The 23325-nt window shown below is 43.0% G+C and overlaps 1 protein-coding gene and 1 pseudogene across 1 annotated transcript in view; both read right to left on the bottom strand.

Moving 5' to 3' along the window:
• The window catches only part of SNX18 (sorting nexin 18), a 110581-nt gene that overhangs the window by 22847 nt on the left and 64409 nt on the right, over positions 1–23325 (bottom strand). The window lies entirely within an intron of this gene.
• On the bottom strand, positions 14052–15752 carry LOC115845342 (elongation factor 1-alpha 1 pseudogene; annotated as a pseudogene).

Genomic DNA, 23325 nt, shown 5'->3' with positions numbered 1-23325 from the left:
AGTAACTTGCCCAAAGTCATACAGCTAATGGGTGTCAGAGTTTGGTTTCAAACAGGAAGGTCTTGCATCAAAGCCTAGTTTCTCAACCACTAAACCTCAGCAAAATAAAAGCAGATGCTGGTCACTGGCTCCTGGAGCCCATTTCCCTTGATGGGGGTCCTCTGTTCAACCCAGACAAAACCGGAAGAATTCTTGGTTCCAATTGCATTCAACCAGTCAACTCTACCCTTTTGAAAATGCAAAAACAGAAGCTCAGATGTATAAATTGTCTTGCAACAATTTGTCAGGCAACTAGCTGAGGTAGGCTGGTACCACTGCAGTCACTGAACTATTTAGTATCTAAATTATCACAGGGTCTCAGCTTCAGGATCTAAATATGTTTGGGGAAGTGAATGAATGTCTTGAATTTCATTTAGGTCTTCTGGAAGCCACCATCACTGCTTGGTATACAAAACCCAAGCTTCACAGTCCTTCTATTTGTAACTAGAGGCAGGATTTTTACTTATCTAGGGCAAAGGACTCACATGGGGCACGCGTTAAACTTTGCAAATTTCCCAAATTATCTCAGATTCAAGTTCACCAGGCCTGAAGTTTTTAGCTTTTTTAGCTAGCAAACCAAGTGATTCCAGTATCAGAAAGACACTGCCCTGAATTTGGAAGGGATACTTCTTATCTGCCTAAGGCTTGGCTAAATAGAAAGAACTTGTGTGTTTTCTTTTTAAAGAAACCAGGACAAGTCTCCTTATAACTCCCTGGCCTGAAGCAGCACACAGCTCAGCTCCCCCTGTGACTCAGTGCCCTTCTCCATCGTTTGGCTGGGCTCCTGGGAAAGGCCACACCACTGAGAGGGAGCCCCACAGCATCCTGCATCCAGCCCTCATTCATCCTACACATGTGCCAGGTTTGAATGCATCCCAGACAAGCTGGGATTCAGTTTGCAAGGCCCGGTTTCCATCCCCCGCTGGTGCCAACAGCTCACTGTAGTCATAACCCTCTGGATTCCTTCAGAGGAAGCCACTTATCTACTACACTTCCTTTGTTCTTCAAGGCTCTATCTTGGCATCTCCGCCAAGGACATGTTTTGGCTGGATCCACTACCCTGGCCTCTGCATGTCTCTGGGAAGCTGAGCTAAGAGAAACATGACCCAGGAGGTAGAAGGAGAGGGGCAGGGGGGCTGTCTGCTTGAATGCAGGACCCTACAAGGGAAATGTGCTCCAGGGACCAGGTGCTCATTGGACCAGTGACCAGCATCTTCCCAAGATTACCGTGAGCCTCCCTCAACCTTTTCAGAGACCGGACTGCTGGCCAGAGCAAGGACATGCCAGCCTTCTCGGGATCTCTGGTTAACTTCTCCCTGTGCAACAGGAGAGAGGTAGGAGTGAGGGGTCTTTTGTCTCTGTTAAAGAGGGTCAATGTACAGTGCATTCTCTGCTGACTCTGTTTGGGTTCTGCAGTGGGAGCTGAAACTTACAGGCCACAGCCCTCATTGACAATGAATAGCTACGGTGAATATGGCTGCTCCCCCAAGTGCTTGTACAGCATAATCAATCATGTGCGACTCTGCAGATGTCACATCTACTCAGGAAAGTCCTGCACATCATTTTAAGTCCGGTTCCAATCTCTCTCCTCTCAGATACCTCCTCTGACCCCTAGAGGTTCCTTCAGCTAGCGGTGATTATCGCATGGCTTGCTCAGGTATTTTATATGTGGTGGTACCTTCCCAATATTTTCTAGAGAAGAGAAGGAGTGTCTTTTTCACCTTTCCATTCACCATAGCATCCAAAATTGAGCCTTACATGCAGTAGGTACTCAATAAAAGTTACATTAATAACAGCCTTGTGTAGAGGAGAAGAGACTCAGTCATGTGCACTATAATATTCAGCATTTATTTACTGGCAGAGAGACAAGTGAAAAAGGAATTGGTCGGATTGTTTAATTTGGAGCCCTTCTAAACATATACTAAGTGAAACATCCACTGAAACAATAACCTGGTTTAATGATAATGAACTTTGACTCCGTGATAACCGATTACCCTTAAAACCATCCTGGATTTGTTTCCCTACAGAAGAGCTGGAGACTGAGCACAGTTCCGTGAAACATTCCTTAGAGAGATTTCTCAGCACTAAATAAAAGAGTGGCTTCTTAAAGTTGCAAAAGAAGTCCAGCTGTTAGTTTTGGCCGGGGACAAGCACTGAGCTGGCTCCAATCGGAGATGGCAGGAAAAGGTAAACATGGCTGTATGATGTCACTGAAATGGCCTTATTTTCATCAGAAGCTAAATTCAAATACCCTCAGGGAGATGGGTTGTTTTGTTTTGTTTTGAATTACTATAGCTTTCTAAAATTCATGTTTACCTCTGTAGGCGGGGGAATTGTCCAATGGATTCCAAGTTCCATGAAGAGAAGCTTGGAAACCTGTACTCCTCTGGGTGCCTGGAAAGAGTGCTCACCAATGACTGTGAAGCAATAGATTCGCAGTCTGGGCCCTGCTTCCTGTACCATATCTTGACTGGTATGTCTTTCAAAAGGCAATGAGGTTCTGGATTCAAGTGTGGTAAATCAGAGGTGGCACTTGGTTCTCAGCAGAGTCAAGGGATCCAGACCAGAGAACTCAGTATTTCTAGTGACTAAAGAAATGGTAGGTCAGCTTTCGAAATGAGAAGAAACTCTAAGAAGAGTAGTGAGGGTGCAGGGTCCCCCCAAAGTATCTCCTTTCTCACCCATCACCCCCCAACACATACACGTAGGTCTACTCCACCTCTCTCCAAAACCCAAATCCATCTTGTGTAAGCAGTCTGGGGATCCTAACTTTAGAAAGAGAGCTAATCCAGATTATCATGTCAATTCTCCCACCCATGTTCACAGAACAGGGACTGGGGGTCTCAAAGCAAAGCAGAGCTGGGGCAGATTTGGCAAAACATTCATCTGCCAAGGTAAGACCTGATGATGCTATCATCAGACACTGCCTGGTTTACAGAATGGGTTAACTGAGTGGAATAGGAAGTCAACTCTCTGAATTCAAATCCTGCTGCTGCCACTCCTCTGATTCTGCTTTTTTGTGCTTTAGTTTTTTCCTTCATAAAATGTGATTACAAATCCTAACCTCATGGGACTCTCTAAAGGATTAAATGAAGTATTCCTTGTAAAGTGCTTAACATGGAAAGAGTTTAATAAATGTTGAATTATGTTATTTCTTACTTGGTCTTAAAGGAAAGTTTAATTTTCCTCCATAATGCAAGGATGGATTGATCTCTCAACTGAGAGTGATCTTGCCTTTCTATGCTCCTAGTTTCTGGTCGTCTCTTTTAGTGATTCGGACTAGTATTTTAGTCCTACTGTAATAGGGGGTTAGATGTTCACAAACTATTCCAGGGAGAGCCAAGCTTTATACAACTTGGATAACACAAACCACTGTGTTAGTTGCTGTGGAAAACACACAATAAGCATTTAATCAATGTTTTAATTAAATTATCTCCTAGTTTCAACAAGAAGGAGGTAAATGTAGCACCCTGGGCACAGTGGCTATAATAATCACATCATAGATGGCTTTATCTATGTGAAAGATTCTAACACTGTGACAAGAATCCAGTTGTCCTTTGGCTTTGTTAAACTGTATAAGTGTGATACATTCAAATTCGTTTCAAACAGTACAGTGATGTACATTCTACACACACAACACCTGAATCTGAGTGAATGGAAAAGTGGAAACTGAAATTTTAATTTGGTTAATGGTGATATAAAGTTTTCAGTTTTGTCACATAGCACTTGCACTTGTTACTTATGTAAATAGTCATTTTTCTCTCTCTCTGTTAGAGAAGCAGCTTGAAGACAGGAAGAAGAACATGGACTTTAATTCACAAATAAGCATGATTATACCCTGATATATCAGGACACTAGGTTCAAAGATATGGAGGGACTTTCTCCATATCTTTGAGCCAGGATGCAAGTCTCAGAAAAAAGTGTTTTAAGTGAGGCAATGTTTTTGAAAGTACTTTGCGAGCAGCAAAGTACAAAACAGCATCTTGTAAACCACAGGCATTTAATAAGCAGCTACTCTGCCCTAGTGGCCATTTGGGCACTGTAGGTTGAAGACATCCTGGCCTTGAAAAAGTTTCCAGTGCAGAGGACACAGGTGGACTGAAGAAGTGTGTTCAGGACACCGTAGGGTGCTGAGGTGGGAGTGGCCACTTCTAGAAGGTGAAAGTAGAGGGTTTTCTCAAGAAAAACCCTCACATGAGCTGACTCATAAAGATGAATAGCTAGATGTTCATCAGAAGGACAAGGTGGAGGAAAAGAGCATCAGAGCAAAGGAGTGGCATGGGTTGGGGAACAGCATAATCAGACTTATGGTTTCATATTCTTTGGGGCAGCTGCCTAGAGAAGGGATTGAAAGCAGGGCTACATTTCACTGTAATATACCAGCCAACAGATGGTGACCACTGGACTGAGGCAGTGAGGTCTTCAGGGTGAGGAGGCAAAGATGGTAAAAGAGGGTGTTAAAGAGGTAGAGTTGACAGAATTTGGTCACTCTTCAAGCTTGGAGGGGAGAGAGAAACGGGGGTCAAGGATGACATCCAGGTTTCCAGCTTGAAGATGGGTGACTAGTGGTGTCATTCACTAAGAAGGAAATCCCAGGAGGGGAAAATCATAATATAGTTGGCTCAATAATGTCCTCAGGTAGCTTTCCTAGAACTGAGACATTAAGGATGACTTCTCAGAACTCATCTTTTTGATTCAGGGTAGTTTCCTTTCACTCACCTTGCCGGGATCTTAAGTAATAATTAACTGCAAGAGGGGAAACACAACATCTCAGCTCTATTTTCCAAATGATTAACCTGCAGTAAAACCAAAGGCAACATGAACTTCAAGTGGAAGACACAGGTGCATGCTCTTAGCAAAGTGTCCACGTAATTTGTATTTCAGTACGTGTCAAGGCCTAAGAAGCACCTGCTATAGTTTTATGGTTGGGTAGTAGGATTTAACAGGACCCTGCTGAGATGAAAATTATACTGCCTGTGAACCCAGACTGTAGGTGTAGATAATGGAAACCTGCAATAAGGCCTGGGCTCCAGGAGCTCAGGGACATCTGCATGCAGGTTGAAAAATTTCTATCAGACAGCCTTAAGGCAGCTTAGGTAGGAGACCTCATGATGTCTGCTAACCTCTGTTGAAGTCAGGGGCTTTCCTGCTATAAGAATGTAGCTCCACAGGGAGCATGGCTTGGCTAATTGTCAGTGTCTTTGGTGAACATAGCTCTGGGTCAAGCACACAGCTTGGGACAGAGTGCTTGGGCTGGATTCTAGCCCTATTGGTCCCCTCATGTGTACCCTGATGCTTGATACAACTGGCCACCACCGTGCAAGGCAGCCCTGGAACCTTGGATAACTGTCTTTAACCCTCCTACAGTCCCCAGCCTGCAAGAGGGAGTAGGAGAACATATTATTGGCCATTGCAGAATCTCTTATAACAAAGCACGGTGTAAGGGGTATTGAATACCCACTGTGTGCTAGGCACTTTGGGGAATATGCAAGCATTTACTGAATTAATGAATAACAAATGAAAGAACATGTCTCTATTTATGGCAGTCCTATATGGGGCTTAAAACACATCCCTGGGAAGGGATGGAAGCAGAGAAGCTAAATACCATCTGATCATACAAAAACTAAATTTCTTACTAGTACAAAGAGTAGGGTTATGTTTTTATTCCCGGTTTTTCCCTTCAAATCCTAATGTCATAGATTAAAATACTAATTGCCCCATTTTCCAGCTAGAAGAAAAAGCCCTTAATCTTTAAATTCAGGTTCTCAACGTAGATTTGTGTCTGTAAGCATGATGTGGAACCAGATCCCACCAGAAATCCTAAATAATTTTCTGTCATTACTCAGCATCTCAGAACATCCTGAAATGGAAATCTTTCTGTTAGAACAGAACAGAGCATGCAAATATATGCCTAAGGACTCCATTTTTAAACAGTTTTGAAAAAAACATTAGAACCCATTCTCTGTTGTATTACTTTCCAAGCTTTAGGGTCCACCATGGGAGGCAGGAGGAAGACAGACTCTCCTCCAAGTCAATACATTCTGACATCTTCAAGCTTGAACCCTCTTGTATTATTATTTAACCAGGAAAAAACTAACACCATCTTTGAGTGTAATTTGCTAAGTCACCCACAGATGGTTTAGAGCAGGATTTCTCAACCTCAGCACTACAGAGATTTTAGGTTAGATATTTCTTTGTTGGGGTTGGGGGGAGGTAGCAGTCCTGTACATTGTAGAAAGTTAAGCAGCATCCCTGACCTCTACCCGTTAGATGACAGTAGCACATCTGCCCCTTTAGTTGTGACAACCAAAAATGTCTCTAGAATTGCCAAATCACCCCTGGTTGAGAAACACATTCAGAGTAGCATTACCTCTCAAACCCAAGTTCAGTCAGACACAAGGAGCCAGATGAGCATCTGAAGAGCAACAGAGAACTACTCTACTTGCTGTTGTGATGACAAGGACTTAGGACAAGTGAGTTAAAACTCTCTTATTGGTCCAGGTCCCATAAATTTAAGGTACTGAGCAAATAGTTTACTACAAATATAAGAAGTGATTTGATCTATCAACACTGCCCAACTCTAAGATCTTGCTGATTCATTTTTACCAGGTAGAAATTTCTAAAAACAATTATAGTGTCTTTTCATAATATATCTGTCTATCAGTAGTCTTAGTAGCAAGTGACAGAAACCGAATTCAAAGTGGCTTAAGCAAAAAAGAGAAGCTTTTCATTGGGTCATGTAACACGAAGTCCAGGGATAGAATTGTATTTAAATACATCTGGATCAAGGTATTCAAACAATGACACCAAGAATACTTCACTTTCATCTTTTAGTTTTATTTTTCTCTGTGTTGGCTTTATTTTCAAGATGCTTTCCCAAGATGGTGACAGAGACAGTCACTGAAGGTGGTTTCTCTTAGAAACCACCAGTGGAGAGAGAAGGTCTCTTTCCCAAGTGTTCTGGCCAAAATTCCAGGGTTAAGTCTCATTGGCCTGACTTAGATCAGGTATCCATCGATGAGCCAATCATTGTGGCCAGAGAAATAGAACACTCCACATGATTTCCCAGGCTTGTAAGCACACACTGTGGTACACAGCCTCTAAGACGGCCTCCATTGGTTCCTGTCTCCTGGTTTTCCTGACATCATGTATTCTCCCCTTCTTGAATGTACGCTGGACTCACTTCTAATGAATAGAATTCAGCAAAAGTGATAAGATGTCACTTCCAAGATTGTTACAAAAAGACCGACTTCTGTCTCACTCACCCTGGCACATTGTGAACTGCACTATGAAGAGGCTGAAGTGGCAAGAAACTGATGGCTGTAAGAGTCATCTAGGACTCAACACCTGCCAGCAACCATGTGGGTGAGCTTAGAAGCAGATCACCCCCCGGTGAGCCTTAAGCTGTTTTTAACACTGACTAACATCTTACTGTCTTGAGAGAGATCTTGAGGCAAAGAGAGACAGAAAAAGCTACACTCGAATTCCTGACCCTTAGAAGCTATGAGATAGTGTTTTTTGTTCTAAGCCATTAAGTTGGGTTATTTGTTACATAGCAATAGATAACTAATACACACATACACACCCCTAGGAATACACGATAGGGGCCTTTTCACCAAACACCGTGGCCTGAGATTGGGTGAGACCATAGCTCCAAAGGAATTCTGGTGCTCAAAAATACATATTCATTATAACATCCAACGTAGACTGTGTTGATTGAACATATAAGCTTCAAAATAGAAAAAGAAAGCCCTCTTCTAACCCCCTAGCCTTAGAGGGAAAACTCGTAGGCTTTCAAATGACTATCAGGAATCAGTTTGTCCTGACCTGGCTCACAAGAGACTTTGCAAAGCCACATGTCCTGGGGGCAGCAGGGAGAGCCCAGTATTGACAGCTACTTTTTCCTCCATTAACCCTGGAGATGGAAACTGCTGGAGAGAAAGTTTAAGTGGAATTTTTCTATTGTTTTAGACCTGTCTGTTCTGGATTTTTAGTTTCCATTATCACATAAGCCCTGAAGTCTCCCTGTTGACAAAGACAGTTTTTGTTCCCATTAAACAGGAAATTGAACAGCCTAAGAAGAAGCTGACATATCGATGAATCGTTTGCCACAGTATTATACATTTGTAGTTCAATTTTGAAATAGTGGCAGTGAGGTCTTGATTGAAAATTTTCTTCCAAAATGTCCTGGAAGCACTAAAAGAAGTTACTTGTAAGGCTCTGAATTGCTTCAGGTTCTCCAGCAAACATGATATGTAGAACAGAATTCTTCTTTTCTCACTTCTATGTCCTAGTTTACCATTCCTGGTTCATGGTAAATACCTTGGAAAAAATAACTCCCCTGTCCAGCATTTGATCACAGTAAGAGTGAAAGTTAAATAAAGTACTAAGGAGACAATGACTGGCTAATGATAACCCACTGGAGCCCAAGACTCTCTAAATTGCCCACGATGAAAAGTCACATAGTGGAGAGAGCTTAGGAAGTGACTTGAATACTGGGAGAACTCAATGTCAAGTACTATTAGAACCATTCGAAGTATATTATTTTATGTAGCTTCTACAGAGTGTGGTATTTGATTGATACTATATTGCATGATTAATTTATTTTTGGATAGTTTGATCTAGTAAAATGCTGAGCATAACATTGAGGGATTTAGTCAATGTGTGTTTTCAGATTAATAGCTGCTCAATGGGCTACTGGATGTCTGTAATCCTTCCATTAGCATTGAGATTTTTACTAACCACATTTCTTTATAATGACCTGAGCAGTTTTTTTTTTTTTTTTTTTTTTTTTTTGGCTGTGTTGGGTCTTCATTACTGCAGGCGGGTTTTCTCTAGTTGCTGCAAGCGGGGGCTACTCTTCTTTGCAGTGCGTGGGCTTCTCATTGCGGTGGCTTCTCTTGTGGAGCATGGGCTCTAGGCATGAGAGCTCAGTAGTTGTGGCTCACGGGCTTTAGAGCGCAGGCTCAGTAGTTGTGGTGCACGGGCTTAGTTGCTCTGCCGCATGTGGGATCTTCCTGGACCAGGGATCAAACCCGTGTCTCCTGCGTTGGCAGGCGGATTCTTAACCACTGCACCACCAGGGAAGTCCCATGAACTGAGCATACTTTTAAAGATCTGCTTACTCATAGGTGAGGTTAAAAAAAAAATTTCTGTTCTGTTCCTATGACATAACTTTAGTGAAAGTTCCAGATGCTAAAAATCGGGGAGAAGAAAGGTGTATCAGATGAGATCTTTGAAGTGCCAAGCTTTCCATCCAAGGCCCAGGTAAGAAAGAGTCTTATTTGTCTTTCTCAAAAAAAAAAAAAAAAAAACTGAAAAACTTTTTTTTTAAGTGTATTTTCTTAATTTACACTGATCTGCATTTCCCAAGACCATCATAGTCTCAGTAATGTCAGCAGGACAGTATTTCTCTAGCTCCAACCTACTCACACATTTTTGGGGAGTCTAGCTCCCTCTGAATTCTCCCAAGTAGCTGAGGAAGTTCCTGGGTGTATTAAGTGAATGTAGGACTGGAGATGATTTGATTATGAATAGAAAGAACCATTCCCTCCTGCAAGTTCTTTTTTTTAAAAATTATTTATTTATTTATTTTTATTGACGTATAGTTGATTTAAAATATCATGTTAGTTTCAGGTGTACAGCACAGTGATTCAGGTGGATAAATAGAGAGATAATAGATAGATAGATAGGTAGGTAGATAGACAGATAGAGATAGCTATATTCCTTTTCAGAGTCGTTTCCCTTATAGATTATTACAAAATATTGAGTATAGTTCCCTGAGCTGTAGGTCCTTGTTGGTTATCCCTGCAAGTTTTTGTAGTTGCAGCATGTAACCTGCTGGTTCCTTCTCTCCTGCTTTGAAGACTGCTGCCTCAGTGTCAGATAGGACAGATCCCACCTGCCCCGTTCCAGAGACATGCTGGCCTCTGTGTCATATGCTCCAGCGGTTCCCTCACTGAAGTACAGCAGTGCCTTCTGCTTTCAAGCTCCTACAGAGACGAGCAAAAAGGCCCCTGGCTCTTTTAGTTTTACTACTTCATCTCCTTAGGACTCTGGCACATGTTCTGGGGGATCTGGAAAATGAGCAAATCCCAAAAGTTGTAATTGAGCTTTCTCCTGAAGCTGGCTTCTCATCCTTGAGCCAAGTTTGTGTAGAGGACTCTCTCTGCCCTAAAGGGTGAGTCCTGCCACCCCACTGGCCATCCAGACTTGTCTGCAAACCTAAGATACAAGCTTAGACACCCCAAGTTCTCACACCAGGTGGTAAGCACTGTAGATATGAGTTAAGTAAGACTGAGCCCACGTGTGAAATATAACACAGTGTGTTTGGGGATATCCAAAACCATTTTCTTATATTTCTGGTATTGATCTTAATGACAGAAAACTCAGGAAACAATTCGCCTTGACTATGGAGTATAAGCAAACTAATTAAAGAATTTAATACTTATTTTTCTCTGCTACAAACATGGCCTAACTTTAAAGTATTTTAGCTTGTCACGAAGAACCAGGCTATGAAATCAAACCACCACTGGGAAGCTATGTAAATTCACCTTGTCACGTAATCTCCCAGAGCCTCAGTTTCCCAAATTGCAGAATGGGGATAACACAGCCATTATCACATTGTATTATTATCAGGATTATGTGAGCTAATGAACATAAACAGAGCACAGCACATGGCATAGAGTAAGCACCCAGCCAAGCTTTCAGCTGTTATATGTATGGCTTGTGTGCGGACATCGAAATGTCTTTATATTATAATACAGACGTTTAAAAGCATTTTCATAGTCCCACAAGGTCAAAGTATTTATGAAAAGGCTTGTTGCTATTTTAGAAAACTGACCTCAATGCTTGATGAAGAGTGACATTTCTAATTTTTCCTGCTGGTCTGTAAATAGCACAAAATTCCCACAAATAAATAGCCTCATTTTGTATAAACATTCCTAGCTTTCTCTGCAGTGGAGGGCAGCTCCTCACAAATTCTGAGAATGCTCTGGCTTGTCCCAGAATCAATACCTGCTGAGTTTACTATTCAGACCAGATTATTACCAGGCAGTTAGAGTGGTCAAATTCCCACAGCCAATTTTCTATAAAAATCCCAAGTAATTGAAATGGGAGGAAGGTACCCAATAAAAGTCAGTGTGAATAATTTAGCACAGTAGCTGTCTGCAGCCTCTGAGGTAACACATTCAAGGCATTTTATTAGAGGAAGCCACTGTTGTCTCCAGAGCCTCCTGGCTGCAACCCACCCATCTCATGAAGAACAAAGAGAGTGGGGAAACAAGCAAGCCTGGGGGATGTAGGATTAATCCTTCTCTGATACCTGAGAGATCCTGTGAATGTCGAATGTGAACAGTGATGTTGTACATAATATTTTTCTAAAGGTCAGTGTTGAGAAGCAGCACGACTGGCTGCAGTGGTCACTAAACAAGGGCCCTGTGTCCCTCCCTGGCTCTGTCGATCCTTTCAAGGGGTGGACACATCTGCTGGGGATAGAGATAGGCTGGTTGCTGTTTCATAAAACTAGCCTCAAATCTTGATTAAGAGTGACATTTCTGGGAATTCCCTGACAGTCCAGTGGTTAGGACTCAGCGCTTTCACTGCTGGGGACTAGGTTCAATCCCTGGTCGGGGAACTAAGATCCTGCAAGCTGCATGGTGGGACCAAAAAAAGAAAAGAAAGGGAGATTTCTAATTTTCTCCTGCTCCTAAGTAACTAGAACAAAATTCTCACAAATAAATGCCCTATAACCCTAGTCAGGACCAGTCAGAAGTTGGGGACACAAATGGCAGGAACCCAACTTAAATTCAGTAAAAAGGGAACTTGACATGTACTACTTATAAGAATAGAAAGTTACTCACAGGACTGAATGAATCTCTAGGTTAGAATAAAGTTCACTGGTATGGAATGAGTTTACTTTAAAAAAAAAAAAAAAAGAAGTTCACTGGATCTGATACCTGGAAATCAAGGACCCAGGTCAGAGTCTCCACGTCTCAAGGCCTGTGGTCAGAGGGGCAGAGATGGACATCCAATGCCAGAAAAAGGTGTTTGGAAGAATAATGTGATGAGCAATGAAATCAAAATGAGAGGCTCTGGATATTCTGTGAGCTATTCCAATTACCTACATGTTCACAGAAGCCATTTAAAGTTGGTATAGGGTACTTCCCTGGTGGTCCAGTGGTTAAGACTCCAAGCTCCCAATGCAGGGGGCCCAGCTTCAATCCCTGGTCCGATCCCTTGTCAGGGAACTAGATCCCGCATGCCACAACTAAGATCCTGCATGCCCCAACTAAAAAGATCCCCCACATGGCAACGAAGACCCGGCTTGCCACGACTAAGACCCAGCACAGCCAAATAAATAAATATATTTTTTAAAAAGTTGGTATAAAGCATATTGCCAACTGTTATGGATTGAATTATGCCCCCCCCCACAACGTTCATCTGTTGAAGCTTTAACTTTCTCTATCCTTCTGAGTTCTTGGCTGAGACCCTGTAATAAAAGATTAACAACAGAAGAAACAAACAGAAGTTTATTGACTTGTATACATCATGTATATGTGGGAGATACCCAGTGAAAAAGGAGTAACTCTCCAAGGTGGCTTAGAACTCCAGCTTAAATTCCATCTTCATCTAACAACAAAAGAAAGAAAGATGTGGGAGGAGGCCAGTTCTGGGAAGTTATCTGGAAAAGCAAGGTCAACAGGAAATAGTTTGTTGTACAGATTTAAGCAGACACCTTCTCCATCCATAAGGTTCTCCTGTGATTCAGTCATCCTTCTCTTCCTAACACAGAGAGGGAGATGCCCTTACAATGGAGAGTTCCTTTATAAATGCAAATGTTCCTTACAAAAGGCTAACTTCTACTTCTGTGCTTGCTGTTTCTCAAAATAATCCTTATGCCAAAGAGGCATATTCTGCTACCCTTCAATATCTACTCCCCTAACTCTTTTCCTGCAAGGTCACCTTAGGCTGACTGTGCCCCTCAACCAAAGATTACATCTTCTCTCAAGGCAGTTTGTTCCTACATGACGCTCTCCTCCCCTCAAAGCCACAGGCTTACGATGGAAACAGCTCTGCTGGTAGCAGCCCTGGGACACTGTACCATCTCTTCTGCTTCTTCTGTGACCACACTTCTGCAAATAAACCCTTTCCAAATCATCCTAATTTGAGTGTGACATCTGCTTCTCAGACTGATAGAGCTCTCTATAAAACAGAGGTGGAGAAACTGAAGGACAAAACCTTCTTTTCCCCTCCACCCAGATAAGGATCACAGATAGTGTCTACAGTACACTGGTCCCTAACACATAAAGTTCATGTCAGATGAGAAAATTTTTTAAATGTGCCATCTGTCATCAGAAATCACTTACTTAAATAATAATGTAGGCATTTTAATTGCTTTGGGGGGTCTTTTTCACCTTTGTTTTCTAATTATACTTATATCTTAGAATCTGTGGCCGCAGTATTGAGGTCAGCTCATTAACTGGAACCCATCTTTGTCCGTAATTTTTTTTTTTTTTTAGTTTCCAGCATCTTTTGTTTTTCCTAGAATCTGGATACAATAACTCTAGCAGGGCGGTGCTCAATACTATTTAGGCTTCACATTTTAGGTTAATTACTTGAATATTGTAAATGTGAATGCACTTCCCCATAACTGGGAAACTAAAATTTGACGTAACTCATTTACTCAATACTTATGTAACCATGAAAAATTTTATATGCAACATGAGCTTTCATATTATAGAATTTGACCTTCTTACAAACTAGCTTACATAACAGTTACTTTGCTTATCTGTCCTAACCTGTGAAGTGTTGTACCAACGCTTTTCTATGATGTACTTAAACAGGTGAATTCTCCTTACATAAGGGTAAGAAACCTGAAGCTCCAACCCAGAAATATAAAATTCTTTTGTTTCAGCAGACTTAATACCAGAAACAGATTATGGGCAACTCTTACCTAAGTAGTAAGTACTATAGGAAGTTACAGTGTTGACCAAAAGAAAACACAGGCTTCGCATTAAACTTTTTTAATGGGTCTCAAATTCTGTGACAGATTTTTGGTCAAGTTGTTTCCATGAAAAAGTAGTGATTCTAAAAACTAATAACTTAGAACTGCCACACACAAAACAAATGGTCCACAACACATTCTCCTTTCCTTCTGAAGCTTTTACGATGCATTGTTATCATTAATCAGTCTTTTGCTATTAAACTTAAATGGCCAATTGAGACAAACAGTCCTGAGATTGTTCTTCCACCACTGATTAAGACTGGGGTGGCAGGTATTGGGGATAATATTCATTTAGCCTTCTGAGCTTTCTGGGCAGACTTGGTGAGCTTGCCAGCTCCGGCTGCCTTCTTGTCCACTGCTTTGATGACACCCACAGCAACCGTCTGTCTCATGTCACGAACAGCAAAGTGGCCCAGAGGAGGATAGTCAGAGAAGCTCTCAACACACATGGGTTTGCCAGGAACCATATTAACGATGGCAGCATCAGCAGATTTTAAGAATTTGGGGTCATCTTCCAGCTTTTTCCCAGAACGACGATCAATCTTCTCCTTCAGCTCAGCAAACGTGCAGGCAATGTGAGCTGTGTGACAATCCAGCACAGGTGCACAGCCAGCACTGACTTGGCCTGGATGGTTCAAGATAATCACCTGAGCTGTGAAGCCAGCTGCTTCCATCGGTGGGTCATTTTTGCTGTCACCAGCCACATTGCCACGACGAACATCTTTGACAGACACGTTCTTGACATTGAAGCCCACACTGTCCCCAGGAAGGGCCTCACTCAAAGCTTCATGGTGCATTTCAACAGACTTCACTTCAGTTGTCACGTTGACTGGAGCAAAGGTGACCACCATGCCAGGTTTGAGAACACCAGTCTCCACTCGGCCCACAGGGACAGTGCCAATACCACCAATTTTGTAGACGTCCTGGAGTGGAAAACGCAAGGGTCTGTCAGTTGGGCGAGTTGGTGGCAGGATGCAATCCAGAGCTTCAAGCAGTGTGGTTCCACTGGCATTGCCATCCTTACGGGTGACTCTCCATCCCTTGAACCACGGCACGTTAGCACTTGGCTCCAGCATGTTTTCACCGTTCCAGCCAGAAATTGGCACAAATGCTACTGTGTCGGGGTTGTAGCCAACTTTCTTAATGTAGGTGCTGACTTCCTTTACAATTTCCTCGTATCTCTTCTGGCTGTAGGGTGGCTCGATGGAATCCATTTTGTTAACTCCAGCAATTAGTTGTTTCACACCCAGAGTGTAGGCCAGAAGGGCATGCTCACGGGTCTGCCCATTCTCGGAAATACCTGCTTCAAATCCACCAACACCAGCAGCAACAATCAGGACAGCACAGTCAGCCTGGGATGTGCCTGTAATCATGTTTTTGATGAAGTCTCTGTGTCCTGGGGCATCAATGATGGTCACATAGTACTTGCTGCTCTCGAACTTCCATAGGGAGATATCAATGGTGATACCACGCTCTCGTTCAGCTTTCAGTTTGTCCAAGACCCAGGCATACTTGAAGGAGCCCTTCCCCATCTCGGCAGCCTCCTTCTCGAACTTTTCAATGGTTCTCTTGTCGATCCCACCACATTTGTAGATCAGATGGCCAGTAGGGGTGGACTTCCCCGAATCTACGCGTCCAATGACAACGATGTTGATGTGGGTCTTCTCCTTGCCCATTTTTGCTTAGGTTTAGCAGTGGTTTTCACGACACCTGTGTCCTGGCAGCAAACCCATTGCAAAAAAGCTGTCCATAATTTTGACTGCTCAGGATTTCCATCTGTGACATGGTCAGCAATGTGTCATGCTTTTATTTTTGTTTTTTTCAGAGTTTAATATCTGAAAAGTAAAAAAGTCTTCTCTACAGTGGTGAGGATTTAATCTCCTGGGGAAGCACTACAAAGTTTAAAAATTTGGGATTCCTGGGGTTCCCTTTCCTTTTGCCAGTGACCGCAACTCCTTCTCTCATTTCACCAGCTTCACATTTAATCATTCTGTACTTCAAAGGCAAATTGCCCATTTGTTTAATGCCTACTATCTATGAGGCATTGCACATGATTTTCCTTCTTAGAGCAACCAACCCTATGTGCCACATCTAATCATCCCATTTTTATAACCAAGGAGACAAGCTTAGGAAGGTGATCCCTTCAATATGACCCAACTTGTGAGTGGCAAAGGATGGGAAGGCACCAGGTCTAAGTGATCGCTGAGAGCATGATCCACGCCACCTGGGATTCTGCTGCTGCCTGCTGCCCTTTGACCCGCTCACTCCTCCCACCATGTACCTTCACCTGAATCTGTAATACTTCACCTGGAATGCTGTGCCCACCGTGATCCTCCCCTCCCCCTGATTTAGACCTCACCTCCAGCATTTCCTCCATGGCTGACTTTACCTAACGGTGGGGCATGGCTACTGGCAGATTAATACACAGAGATACGAACAAATGCCTTCCAGAATTCACTCAGAGATATAATCATCTTGTCTGTGGGGTATTTTTGTCTCCTAAGCTAGAACTTCTGTTTCTTGGGCACCACCACCTCACCCTCCCCACAATCTATTTCGGTCCTCTGCACACAGGACATCCTCAACAGATGCCACTGACTGACCGGAGAATTAAAACACTGGAAATTTCGAAAAGTCTTGCTTGTGAAGGGGAAGTACACCATTCCTCCCCTGCTTTTTAAAGAAATATTTTCTGAAGAATACTGTATTTTCCCTTGTGATATTTTCCCTTGTGATTTCCCTGAGGAACTAAACAGGAGCTGTCAGAACTGCTGGTGGAGAGATTTATTTGCACTCAGTGCTCTGTTCTGTCTGTCTGTTGTGCTTTATGAATTTTAAAGGAAAGGAAAGGAAACCTTTAGGCCGGGAATTCACCTGTTGAAAGGCTTTGTGCTACAGCCTACGGGAAGGAGAGGCCTTGTGGCTTCATCAGGAGTCAGAACGCTGCTCCTGTGTTTTGCCTGATGACTGACTTTCTTAGAAGGGGGCTTTGGCAGGGTCGTTTACTCTCATTCTATGCCTCAATATTTAAATCTCGAAATGAAGAGAGCTCCTTCTTGTCTAAGGACATGGGGTGCAGGGCAAAGGGAGTCTGCTACTCAAAGATGCAGCCAGCTTAATGTGATTGGAAGGGCCCTGGAGAGATTTCCCAGCCCCCAAATATCTCCCGTTGGCTCGCACCAGGACAGATAAAGGAGCCTCACGTTTACCTCATCTCCATTTAGGCAGCGAGGGCCTGGTTAAAATACAAATGTGTCATCTAGGAAAACGTGATGCTGTTTTGTTTTTATTCCATGATGCACATTTCACCCACATTTTAATGTTTCTGCATCGAGATGCGTTTTTACAATCGCTGTGACTCTGTAATGTAGTAGCTCTTCTTTAGTCCCCCTGAATTGTTAAGTTCATTGCTATTAAATATATAAGAACCTCTAGAAAACTTGCTAAGACTTGAGACACCTGGGACCCACAGGAACAGGTGCCAATTCAGGAGGTCTGGAAAGTGATGAGGAATTTGCATTTGTGACAAGCGCCCCAGGTGATTCTGAGCAGGGAGCCCTGCTTCAAGAGTCCCCAGTCATTTCCTTAGTTCAAAAAATATGATCTTTATGGATCTTAGTATTTCGTAAGGTGTGTCCTATGGAGGCTGCCTGGGTCCTCAGTCATTGGGTGTGCAATTCAGAACCAGGCCCTGGGGAGAGAGCCGCCCTTTAAGCATGGCAATCATGGGTCCTGCATTTTCTCAGTTCCGCTATGCTCTGCCATTTTTCCCTGAAATGCTCATATTTTGACATCTAAACTCCATCTCCCAGATGCCTTTCACTTTCAGACATTTCACAGATACTTCCATAAATTAGGTAAGTTTCTGCCCTTGAGAAACTCACACTCTAGTGAGTGGGTCTTGCAAACTGACCTGAGCAGGATTACTGGTGCTAAAATGGGAGCCATCCAGGAATTGTTCAATCAAGGGTCAGCTACTCTCCTCTACAACTGTGTTACCTGATCGTGATCAAAGCAAGCCACCGGCAAAATTCCGCTGCACTACAGACACTTACTAATAAGATTATGCAACCTCGCATGCAAGGTTCTCTCAAAACAATTACCAGAATTCCAGAGGCAGGATCCTGTCACCAGTATAGCCACCATGGGGCAACTAGAATCCTCCAAAGTTCATGGCTGGACCCAAAACCAAGTAAAGTCTTACCTCAGGCAGCATTCTAAGGGTACAGGCTATAATTCTTGCTGAATGTGTATATCCTGTTCATGCACGAGTGGAAGGTTTCTAAACTATTTTAACTTAGGCACTTATCTTGAATATCTTTATATTCATCAAGGAGATCCCGTTTCTAACTTTCATCATGTTAATCAAATACCACCAATTTCACCAAAAAAAAAAAAAAATTCTGACACAAACTATGCTAATTGGCAAAGTACCCATATTGATGGAGATGTGAATAACAGAAGTTCTATGCCTCTGTATTATACATTCTTGATTAGAGTCCAGAAACATTTGGTTAGAACCTAAACTAGGTGGCACACACATAAGACAGCACTGTATATTCAGAAGTCTTTAATAACAGATCTCTTAAGACTGCATCAGACTCACACACACATCGTGGTACAAAGCAACAATGCCTCTTGGGAGAAGTATGTAACGGAGCTCTGAGGACACACACAAGAGAGTGACTAATTCTATCTGGCAGATGGGAAGTGAGGGGGTAAGGACAGAATATCCTCACAGAAGAGATGGCTGAAGCTGAGTTTGTTTAAATGGGTAGGAATGTATCAATCAGGCAGATTCGGGGTACACCCAGCAAAGGGAAACAGCGCAGGCCTAGCACAGAGGCTTGAGAAGTTACACACCTCACATGGGGCACCTGATGGGGAAGATGGGCTAGAACTGTAGCCGGGAACTAGACAACAAAGAACCTTCTAGATCCTGCTCCGGGTTTGCTCTTTGCCTAGTGGGCATCCAGATGTGAGACAGCAATCTCTTATCTACTCCAACTTTGTTTTGTTTTTTTGTTGTTTTTTAAAATTTTTGGCTGCACCGCACGGCATGTGGGATCTTAGTTCCCCGACCAGGGATAGAACCCACACCCCCTGCATTGGAAGGCAGAGTCTTAACCCTGGACTGCAGGGGGAGTCCCCTTACCTACTCCACCTTTGGTTCAGAACATAGAATCAACCTGGTTGGTTGAGACCAGCATAGATCCAACATGGGTCAGGCTTCTTCCCAAGCCTTTCTAACTGAAGTCCCAGAGGCCTGAATATCTACTCCATCCATACAGTTTTTTTCCATAAAAATCCAAGTAGAAAGACCAGGTCCCTAGAGTCATTTACTGGTTGGTTGAAAGGGTGACTTGAACAAGTTTCTTTATCTCTCTGACCCTCAGTGTCCTCATCTGTAAAATGGGAGTAATTATACCTACTTCTAAGGATTGTTATGAAGATCAAGACAGAGCCTGATAGAGAGGAGATGCTCAAGTAATTTTAGTTTTAGTGTCTATGTCTTTTAAATCTTTATCATTATTTTTCCTTGTTTATGAATTCTTAGAAGGAATAAGATCTATGTTATACAAGTAGTATTTTATCTCAGTATAACCCATTTTATCTCAGTATTCACTGACCTTGTGCCATAAATCTTACTCTAAACCCTTTAAAATCTAGACAATTAGTCCTAAGGCTCCCAACCCTACTAAATTCCATAAACCTCTCTTATCTCTCTATTGGTCTTATCAGGGTGAGGCTCTCTTGTTGTTTCCAGAGAAAACAACAAGAACTATTTTCTATTTCTAGTCCCAGATGCAAAAGAAGATCACAGATACCAGCTCTCAAGCTCTTTTTCCTTCCTGTTTTTGTGTCTATTCATATATATAACAGCTCTAAGCTTTGAGAATCATGATGGCCAGTGGGCTGGCAGGGCTGCCTTCCACTATCTTAACAAAGTTTAACCTCAATGCCCTTGGCAATTTTTCCTGCAGGAGGAGCATTTCTTTTTCTAAGGACACCTCATTAGCCCTAACAGGACTTTCAAAAGAAGGCCAGAAATTTCCCCACTCACAGTCTCATCATCGCTTACAGCCCCTCCCCTCAACAAAACAAACTTGGATGATTGAAACAGGGCTATGTCCTTTTCTCTTACTGATCTGATTCTGAGCAGGATTTTAAAGATCCACTTTTCTGCTTTCCTTAAAGAGATTAACGCTTTAATCCAGGGCAGCAAGCTGCAAACACAAGCATTTTGAATCAAATTTAAATTCTGGGGGCTTTTGCTGCTCCTCAATTTGCCATTGGCTCTCCTCAGCCCTCCCAATTCTGGTACAGTCCTGCATCACACAGTTACCCACCTGCCCTTGAAGGCATCTGACCAACCCCCATCCCAAGCTCTAGTCATTATAACCCTTGCCACATTACAGGCCCCTTACCCCATTAACTAGTTAGTTGTCAAGGCCAGGAATGTTCATCCCATAATGGAAGTTTCTTTGTGGGGGGAGACGATAAGGGGAAGAGCAAAATTCTCTGACTGTAGGCCTGGATTAGGAGCTCTCGGGTAGGGAAACCAGTGGCTGGGGCCCGAGAAACGCTGGTGTGTGGAATGTCACTGACTGAGCAAAATGATGACAGATGGCTTCCATCACCTTCCCCAGAGGCAGTGCTTGCCCTGGTGAAAACTCTAACAAAGACAGCCTTTGTCATAGCCAGTGTTCAGGGACAGGAGAAGGAAGAGGGACCATGGCACAGGGCTCTGGGAAAAACAGAAACGTGATTCACCACTCCTTGCACCCTTGAAATTAAGAGGACATTGTTTTGTTTTCTGGTATTTATGACACACATAAACCCAGGGCATTTGCCAATAAGGCCCAAGTTTAAAATCCCAGCTTCCAAGAGGAGAAATTAGAAAAGAATCCTCTCATCAATTGCTCTTCCACCAAGACAGTAACCTGGACTGTCCTTATTAGAAATGTCTCATTACTGCCAATAATAGTAATAATCACAATATTAAGTAATGACTAAAGAATAAGTACAAGCAGACTCCTTGTTCATAGTGGCTCCTGGTGAGAACTGTCTCTGATAATCAAAGCTGAGGATCCACATTTCATGATGGGCTGCTCCAGAGATGCTGCCTCACCCCCAGCGTTGTAACAATCCAGTCAAGCGGCTTGAGTTTGATTCTTTTGCAGGTTGGGGCAGACAGAACAGATTTGTGGCTCTTTCTGTCTTTTTTGAAAATTAATACCATCGTAGAGGTTGTGTGATATCACCACACACCTATCAGAATGACTAAAATGAAAAATAGTGACAATGGACTTCCCTGGTGGCGGAGTGGTTAAGAATCCACCTGCCGATGCAGGGCACACGGGTTTGAGCCATGGTCTGGGAAGATCCCATGTGTCACAGAGCAGCTAAGCTCGTGCACCACAACTGCTGAGCCTGCGCTCTAGAGCCCGCGAGCCACAACTACTGAAGCCCGCGCGTCTAGAGCCTGTGCTCTGCAACAAGAGAAGCCACTGCAATGAGAAGACTGCGCACCACACGAAAGGCAGCCCCAGCTCGCAGCAACTAAAGAAAGCCCACGCGCAGCAACAAAGACCCAATGCAGCCAAAAATAAATAAATAAATTTATTAAAAAAAAGAAAATAGTGACAACACCAAGGTGTCTAGTGGTTACGGCTCAGCGCTCTCACTGCTGAGGGCCTGGGAACTAAGATCTCGCAAGCCATGTGACAAGCCAAGCACACACACACACACACACACACACACACACAAAATCGACTTCTTGGATGATGACTGCTATATGACTCATACACACATACATCATTGGTTCGCTGTGAAACATACAGCCACATTTTTCTAAGACCTTCAAATGAAATCTTTTTTTAAAAATGTCTAGGGCTTCCCTGGTGGCGCAGTGGTTGAGAGTCTGCCTGCCGATGCAGGGGACATGGGTTCGTGCCCCGGTCCGGGAAGATCCCACATGCCACGGAGCAGCTGGGCCCGTGAACCATGGTCGCTGAGCCTGCGCGTCTGGAGCCTGTGCTCCGCAATGGGAGAGGCCACAGCAGTGAAAGGCCCGCGTACCGCAAAAAAAAAAAAAAAAAAAAAAATGTCTAAACTCCAACTTTGAGTCTTTGCTCATACTTCTCCTTCCATCCAGAGCACTTTCCTCAGCCTTTCTCCCCATGAATCTCTATCTATGGCTTAAGTCCCAAGTAAAACGCTACCTCCATAAATCCATCTCAAAATTTCTGAGTCAGAATGTATTTCCTCCTTCTCTATATTCTTAAACCTACCTCTATTTTAGTTGTTATCCTCCCACTTAGGTACACAAGTAACTCTCAGAAGGAACGTGTGTACATGCCTAATAGTTTAGAAACACGATGGTTGTTTCCATCTTCCAGGTATGCTTTTCCTTCTGATTGCCTGTTGTTTGCTTCTTATTCTTGATGTTCAAATCTTAGCTTAGATAGCACCTCCTCAGAAAGGCCATCTTTTTTTTGTTTCTTTGTTTGTTAGTTTATTTATTGTGGTAAAATATACATAATATAAAATTTACCATTTCAACCATTAAAAAAAATTTATTATTTTATTTTTGGCTGCATAGGGACTTCATTGCTGTGCACAGGCTTTCTCTAGTTGTGGCGAGAGGGGGCTACTCTTTGTTGCGGTGCGTGGGCTTCTCATGGCGGTGGCTTCTCTTGCTGCAGAGCACAGGCTCTAGGCATGCGGGCTTCAGTAGTTGTGGCACATGGGCTCAGTAGTTGTGGCTCATGGGCTCTAGTGCAGGCTCAGTAGTTGTGGCGCATGGGCTTAGTTGCTCCACAGCATGTGGTATCTTCCCAGACCAGGGCTCTAACCCATGTCTCCTGCATTAGCAGGCGGATTCTTAACCACTGTGCTCCCAGAGAAGCCCTCAACTTTTTTTAAGTATACAATTCAGTGGCATTAGGCACATTCACAGTGTTGCACAAGGATCACCACTATCCATTTCCAAGATTTTTTCAACTTCCCAAACAGAATTGCTGCACTCATTAAACAGTAACTCCCCATTACCCCTCTCCCCCACCCCTGTAACCTCTATTACGCACTCTGTCTCTACAAATTTGCCTACTCTAGGTCACCTCATATAAAGTGGGATCATACAATATTTGTTCTTTTGTGTTTGGCTTATTTCATCCACGTTGTAGCATGTGTCAGAACTTCATTCCTTTTTAAGACTGAATAATATTCCATTGTATGTATATACCACATTTATCCATTCATGCATCAAAAGACACTGT

The sequence above is a fragment of the Globicephala melas genome, chromosome 3 (assembly GCF_963455315.2).
Source record: "Globicephala melas chromosome 3, mGloMel1.2, whole genome shotgun sequence".
Lineage (NCBI taxonomy): Eukaryota > Metazoa > Chordata > Mammalia > Artiodactyla > Delphinidae > Globicephala > Globicephala melas.
The sequence above is the reverse complement of the archived record's forward strand: the minus strand, read 5'-3'. Positions and strand labels throughout refer to the sequence as shown.